The 7,311-nt window shown below is 36.3% G+C and overlaps 1 long non-coding RNA gene across 1 annotated transcript; it reads right to left on the minus strand.

Moving 5' to 3' along the window:
- Positions 1 to 609: 609 nt before the first annotated feature.
- LOC140329198 (uncharacterized) lies at positions 610 to 2,249 on the minus strand. The gene is made up of 3 exons (XR_011920434.1): positions 2,195 to 2,249; positions 1,655 to 1,797; positions 610 to 786 (listed from the first exon to the last, which is right to left on the minus strand). It is a non-coding gene; the product is annotated as an uncharacterized lncRNA (long non-coding RNA).
- Positions 2,250 to 7,311: the final 5,062 nt, after the last annotated feature.

Genomic DNA, 7,311 nt, shown 5'->3' on the forward strand with positions numbered 1-7,311 from the left:
TTATATGAACGTTCAAGAACTGGTCAGTATTTTTACCATAGAAATCCGAATGATTTTGTAGGACTTTTAATAGCGCCCCTTACCCCTGACTAATGTCTGAATTAATACACAGCACCTAGACAAACTAAGACGGGGCCAACTTATGAACAATTTATTTATGAACAGTTAAAGGTAAAGAATTACAGGGGTATAACATATATAACATAATATATGTATATGTACAGTTATTTATTCAGTATAAATTGAGTCTGGTTTTAATAGAAGTACCTGAATTTAACTTTGTAAGAGCATCTTCACAACCCTTAAACAACAGACCACAAACTAACAAAGGGCGGAGCATCACTAGGGGCCAATCAGATGTGCTGTGTGAACATGTGCTAACAAAGAATGTGCTGACAGGAGATGTTTGCAGAGAGATGAGCTCATCAGTCTAGAGCTGATCCTTTATTGTTATTGTGCCCATAAATCAGGTCACCAACCTGGTTGTGGTGTATGGCCGGGCTGAGTAACTCTTAGGACTGACTGTATACAAATACAAATCCCTTTACAGGCAGAATCGTCAAAAAAAAAATGCTAGTCCAGATGTGTTGTATGGCATTTTTGTTTACATGTTTACAAATCAGCCCTAGGGGATACACAACATTGTATACTAAAATATACTTACCTGCGTTATTGCAGCAAACTGTTGCTCCCATTCTTTCCTGGCTTCCTGTAGTTGCATTTCCCATGTATTCTGAACTGCTTGGATCCTCAACTCATTTTCTGAAAGCAGTCGGCGTAGTTCTTCTACAATTTAGACATTTATACAGTATCAGTTTAAGCAGCGTGTGCCACAAATATTGTGGTATAAAATATGAGTGAGACCTGAAGGGAATTTTATTATTCAGACACCTAATGGTCACTAATTTAGAAAGCAGTGCAGATTAAAGCAAGGGACAACATAACAATAAAAAGACACTGAAATCTATCTTAAAAACCTGTAAAAACCTACCTTGTATAGACATTAAAAAGTCCTGAGACTGCTGCTAGGTTTCAGCAGTAGCAGCAGACACAGAGCTACTGCTCGTTTGACATTCTATAGTGTTACATAAAAGGTTTTCTATGAAGGTGAAGGGAGGAAGGGGGAGTTGGGTTAATTCAGACACAAATGTGACACTCCCAAATAAAGAGAGGGCTAAGATAGTCTTCTGATGTAGTTGAATTTGCAAAGGAAGAGAAAAATCATTTAAGGAAAAGAAAAATGCTGTAGTTAAGTTAATAGGCCCATGATAAAAAAAAAAAGCAGTAAAAAACATTTTAAAGTCCTCATTCACCTCTGTATTTATAAGCATTATAGAGAAACAGATTTTCTAATTTTACAGCACACACAATCTTAGCTTTCTAATGTAAAACACCAGCATTTTTTTTTTCGTTCTGCCTATGTCTTTTACTAGGAAGATTTCCTATTCTTCCTGCTACAGAAACACTTTAGCAAGAAATGCTCAACTTTTCCATTGGAAACATGAATAAGTGGTAAGGGGGGTAGAAAGTAAAACAAGGGCTCTAATCTGGGTATAGGGACCAGGATTAGTACAAGAAAAATGCATACCATATGTCATATAAAATGCACAATTTATATTGGTAAAAACAAGTGATAGTAAATATTTTAACATACTGGTTTCTTTTTCCATCCTCTTTCCTGAGCCTCCAAGTCCTGCCAGTCGAGATAAAAGCTTGTTATTTTCTGCTTTCAGCTCTTTAATAAGACGCTCTGTAGGACTTGCATTGATAACTGCCCTGTTCTTAATCTTTTTCGCTCTAGGAGATAAATAGATATACAAAACAATAAACCAACCATAAAACACAAAACAACTATAACACAAAGCAGTCACAACAGAATGAGGTAGTATGAAGTAGACAGTGATGACTTTGAACACACACACTGCTCTTATGCAGGTTCAGATTACTGCAAATAGTACATTGGGCTGGGGAAAAAAAAGCTCTGTGATTTGCACCCCTTGCCTTACCTTTTAGGTCCATGAAGCAGAACTCTTATACTGACTTATATTCTATACCACCAGCCTACAAGTCAAATCAACTACCAGGGAGAAATTTTCTGCATGCCTGGAAACTGGTCAAGTTACCCAAAACTCCCTTATCTGGTAAGGGGGACCTATTTAATGTTACATCAACATGGAAAACCTCTTGGCATTACCTCTCAGCGTATCTAAGAGTTGACAAAGTCTCCTCATAACAGATGTCTGCTGGACTCACTGCAGCAATCTATAGAAAGAAAAAGATATTTTGAGTATCAAAATTTATTAAGACTACACATAGCAAAGTGAATGTTAGTAAATAAAATGAATCTAAGTTCACTTTACATATCCAATATTGTGTCATTGGATATTTATAATCAACCAGCTAATCAATAAATATTAAAATTTACCACAGGTCCAGCTTCTGCTGTTTTAGTAATTCAATCTCAATTACTTGGTCGAGTCATTGAAAACAATGCATTCCCTGGCTGACGCAGCCTTATCGTACTGGTCATTATAGTATCATTTACTCAAGAACTCTTTCTTGTGAAAATTTGTAAACATTTGTAATAAAATATTAAAATAAGCAAGTCCTATGACAAGCACTAGTGTTGGTGTATTCTTATTTTTAACCTAAACTTCTCTTCAATTTATAGTAAAATATTAGACAAAGGAACATACCCAAAGAAACATTGGGTTTTTGACACACATGCAGGTGCAAAGTTGGTTATACAATACCATGATAGTTCTACTGTTTCCCCCTAGAGCATACTGCAGAAGCTTTGTAAGAACTGAGTCTCTGTATGGAATGTGCAGAACTCTCTTTCCCATGGCAGCCTCAGCAAGTGCACTGAAAGAAAAGGGTAAGATATTAGAACAGCAATAAATCTCTATTTACTTTAGAAAGTGAGTTAAAAACACAGTTAAAAAAATACAATATATAAAATACAATAAAAATAAAAAATACAATATATAAAATACAATAAAAATATATATATATATACACCGGTATATATATATTTACCCTTCTACGTCTCAATTGCAAAATATAGAAGACCTAGTACCTGGTGTATCACCTGACCATAAAATCAGGTATGGATTTTAAATCTATATATCTACTCAATTAATTGGCTAGTGCATGCTAAATAAAACTTGTTAAGCCTGGCTGGACATATTGAATGACTACTATTTGAAGAACTACAGCATAAAAAATAAATTGCTACATGTCGGGTCTAGTTCTAGAGTTCCACTCCATTCTAATTGTAGCTTCAGCAATTTAGCTTCAGAGCCATTTAAAAAAATGACAAGCACCTCTGCGTCCCTAGGATACTGATCAGGTTTCTGAGCCTGAAGCTGGAGCCTTGCTACACCTGCAAAGTAGGCTGTGGAGCAGCTAAATTAAGATAAACATATTGTTCCCTTGGAAGTAAAACTTGTAAGGGTCTCTCATTGCTGACCTTTCCTTCAAAGCATTGCCTGTTGCCTGCTTTGGAAATTTGTAAATATTCGGCCCAGTACAAGTTAAATGATACGGAATTACGACCTTTTTATTTGTGTTTCACTTTCTGTATGCTTGTTTAATACAATACAGGGACGGCAGTATACTGTTTGGCCACTGATGTTTTCATGGCGCTGTTCTGCAGAAACAGCAGTTAGGTCTTGCTTGTTACACTAAATACATGTTGAGTCGTCCCTTCTGCCTGCTCTCTGGAACTGTGCCAGATGTCCACGGGTGCTGCGAGAGGAAGGCTGCCTGTGTATGGAGGTAAGTATAACTTTAAAACATCCGGAATTTTCAAAAATCTGGCACTCCTCAGGTCCAAAGGTTGCTGGATTTTTGAATGTCAACTGAATCTGTAAATCTGTAATACACTTTGGCCAATGCCAGTCTATATATTTATCTCATAAAATAGGTATTTTTAGCTTGGCATGCCATGCACCTACTATATTACTGCATATATTGCAATAAAAACCTGATGACATTTCCTAGAGTGGTCAGACTGAGGTTAACACAAGCTCCTTCCCTAAGACGATCCCCTTCAGAACCAGAAGATTTCTGTCTCTCACTCCCTGCAAGATCCACCAAGTGTATGGTTGACTGTTTAGTAATATCATCTTCCAGGAAAATCTGAAAAACAAAGCAAGAACAGAAAATGTTTTATATGTAAAAGCTAAATTACAATGTAAGGCATCAATGCACAAAAAAATAAGATGCAAAAAGAGGACGCTTGATAGGTACCCTTAAACCATAAAAAAGATGCTTTAACTACAACTGCTGCCTCCTTTTTTAGCGCTGCCCCCTGGGGGTTGCACTGCTCTTTTTCTTATGTACTGCTCATCCTGGTTGAATGATTCTCACCATTAACCAACCCACCTTATTTAACCCTCCCTTTGCTCATGGACACACCCCGAGGGGGGCATGGTATCGTGGTGGATAAAGTTCACATGCCTGCGGAGGGAGTTTGATGCATCTTTATTAAAAATGACAAACTCATAAAATCATCATCAAAAATGTATTTTCTCATTACCTCTATATAATTGAGGTTAAATCTTACCATGCTCCTAAGACTAGACTTTTATTCAAAATTAAAATATCAATCTAGAAAGGAATGATTTCACATGTGTGATTCCCATATGTAACACCGGATAAGCAGATTATTTGCTGCACAAAGTGAGTCTCACCTGCTTAAAGTGAATGGTAATGACCATGTGGGAGCGGCTGCTGCTGGAGTTCATGCTAGTTGAGGCAGTTGTTCTCGTTTTCTTTCCTTGTTCCATCAACCTTTCAATGTGTACAAAGCTTTCACAAGGCACCAGTTTTAGAGCATCAACATAAAACCCCTGGTGTTGGTCTTCTCGCACTTTTAGGCCTCCTGCTTTCTTTGTTTTAGAAAGTAAATCTGTAACCTAATGAATGAAAATGATTACATTAGTGAACAGACCTGATTAATGAACACATGGTTAGAACTAGTAGTAACAGAAAACAGAGGGTTGAGAAAAAGGCATATTGACTAATATAACCTATAGTAATTAGTTATAGTTAGTTAGGTTTAATTATAACAGTTTTACAGAACCCCTGTAGGTGATGACACGTTTCACAGAACATTATCTTCTTCACAAGATCATGGTACTTAAAAGTTGTGTAGGTAAGCTACAAACATGAATAATTCTACTGGAATATCATTGGCATCCCACAGGAAAATATATCCCATGTCAAGCATCCACCATAATCACTATTTGAATAGTCCCAAAATACTTTTGGCATACCTAGCAAAGCTTATAACCTTCAGTCAGAAGACTCATATTGGCATGGTGGTCAGTAGGACACCACTGCTGGAAGAGGTGTAAACAATCTTATCAATATACTGTATGTCTATTAAAAAAAAAGACACCTGTGTGTGTGTAAAATTTGTGATGAAAAAAAAATTTACCAAATGTAGATTGTAATATAAATTAAATTTACAGATGTAAAAAAATCAATAAAAAAGGTATTCCCACCAACTCCCAAATCCCAGGAAATATGTTAAATGCTCTAGATCACATTTACTTTTTCTGGATAAGCATCAAGCTCTCACATGCTTCTTATTGTTTTAATGAATTATAAGAAAACGTAACACTATATACAGACTTAAGGGTAACAAATTCTGCCTAAAAGCTAATGAGAAGTGCATGGATAACAACCCTAAAACAATGATATATCAATATAGTTAATCTATAGCCTTTCTACCTAATATAACCTCCTAATGCAGCTCCCAATGCAGCTCCCAAACAGGTGGTATGGTCGTCTTTACTGAAAGTGAAAATCAGAAAGTCTGTATTCTTTTCCTTTATATATTCCTACAATATTCCATGTATATACCACTTTATATATACAAATACCATTACCTGTTCATTGTAAATTTCCAGCATACTAAAAGTCGCCTGTAAAAGCAACGAAAATATCCATTATTAAATGAGTGTATTGTGAAATATGCTTTACATTTGGATCTGGATTCGCAAGTGGATAACGTTTATTAGAAGATTACATAATGAACAGAAAACACATATGAATAAGTTAATTCAGAAGCATGTTCTGCAGTTTGTAACTAAGCTTCACAGGCAACATTTCTGTTCCTTTTGGATCATGTGCAAATCCAACAATAAAAACTGTGATTTCACTTTTAAGACAGTAAAAATGCCATGCAGGTCAGTTACTTATCTACTACACCACTTTGATTTTTAAATTAATGTGAGACACATGCCTGTCCCTCCTGGGCTCCCCTTTACCCTTGGACCCCTTAGCATCTATCTCTTCACCCACCAACCCCATACCAACCACCTTGGATACTATTGGTTTTAGTTAGTACCCATAAAATAAATAATTAGAAGACTATAATAATAAGTGTATTCATCTAGACCTAGCTTTTCTGTGAGATTGCCTTTAATATGAAGAGTGGCAGCAGGTTTGCAACCTGACTAAGAGTATGGATCAGGTAAAGGTAGGGCAGCATGGTGGCTCAGTGGTTAGCACTCTGGCCTTTGCAGCACCAGGTCCTAGGTTTGAATCCCGGCCAGGACACTAACTGTAAGGAGTTTGTAGGTTCTCCCTGTGTTTGTGTGGGTTTCCTCCCACATTTCTAAAACATGCAGTTAGGTTATTTGGTTTCCCCCAAAAATGACCTTAGACTGTGTTAATTAGATATGACCATGGCTAAATTACATGACTATGGACATTGTAAAGTGCTGCGCCATAAAATAGTGGATAATAATATTTATGCAAATGAACACAGCATTCTCATTTCTGTTCTAAGTACTTGACTTTACAAGATTTCTATCTGTTTGTCTGTTCTGCTCTTTGATTTCATGTCAAATATAGATTACTGACCTGATAACGCCTGTTATTGTCTTGATTACTTTCAATAGTTCTGAACAACTCCTCACAGACAACTGGAATGATTCCTCGATTTGCTCCGTAGCCAATCATGGAGTAGCTTTTCCCAGAACCAGTCTGTCCATAGGCAAGAAGCGTAGCATTGTAGCCTTGCCAGGCATTATCTAAAACACTCTGTCCCAAATCACAGAAGACTGTTTTCTGGAAAAAAGTAATGACGTTTAAGAATCATAAAGCTGAAGTGTTCAATGCAATGTTAAAGTAAAATATGTGTCTCTACACTTGGCCAATTTATTGCCACAGGGAGAAAAAATTATATTGTTATATATTAATATAAAAAAATGTTTTGTTGTGTACTGTAAATATAAAAAAGAGAGCAATAAATTCTCTTATTCTGCTAAGCATTTTTTACACCATTCAGTCCTT

This window comes from Pyxicephalus adspersus, chromosome 4, assembly GCF_032062135.1.
Source record: "Pyxicephalus adspersus chromosome 4, UCB_Pads_2.0, whole genome shotgun sequence".
Taxonomy (NCBI): domain Eukaryota; kingdom Metazoa; phylum Chordata; class Amphibia; order Anura; family Pyxicephalidae; genus Pyxicephalus; species Pyxicephalus adspersus.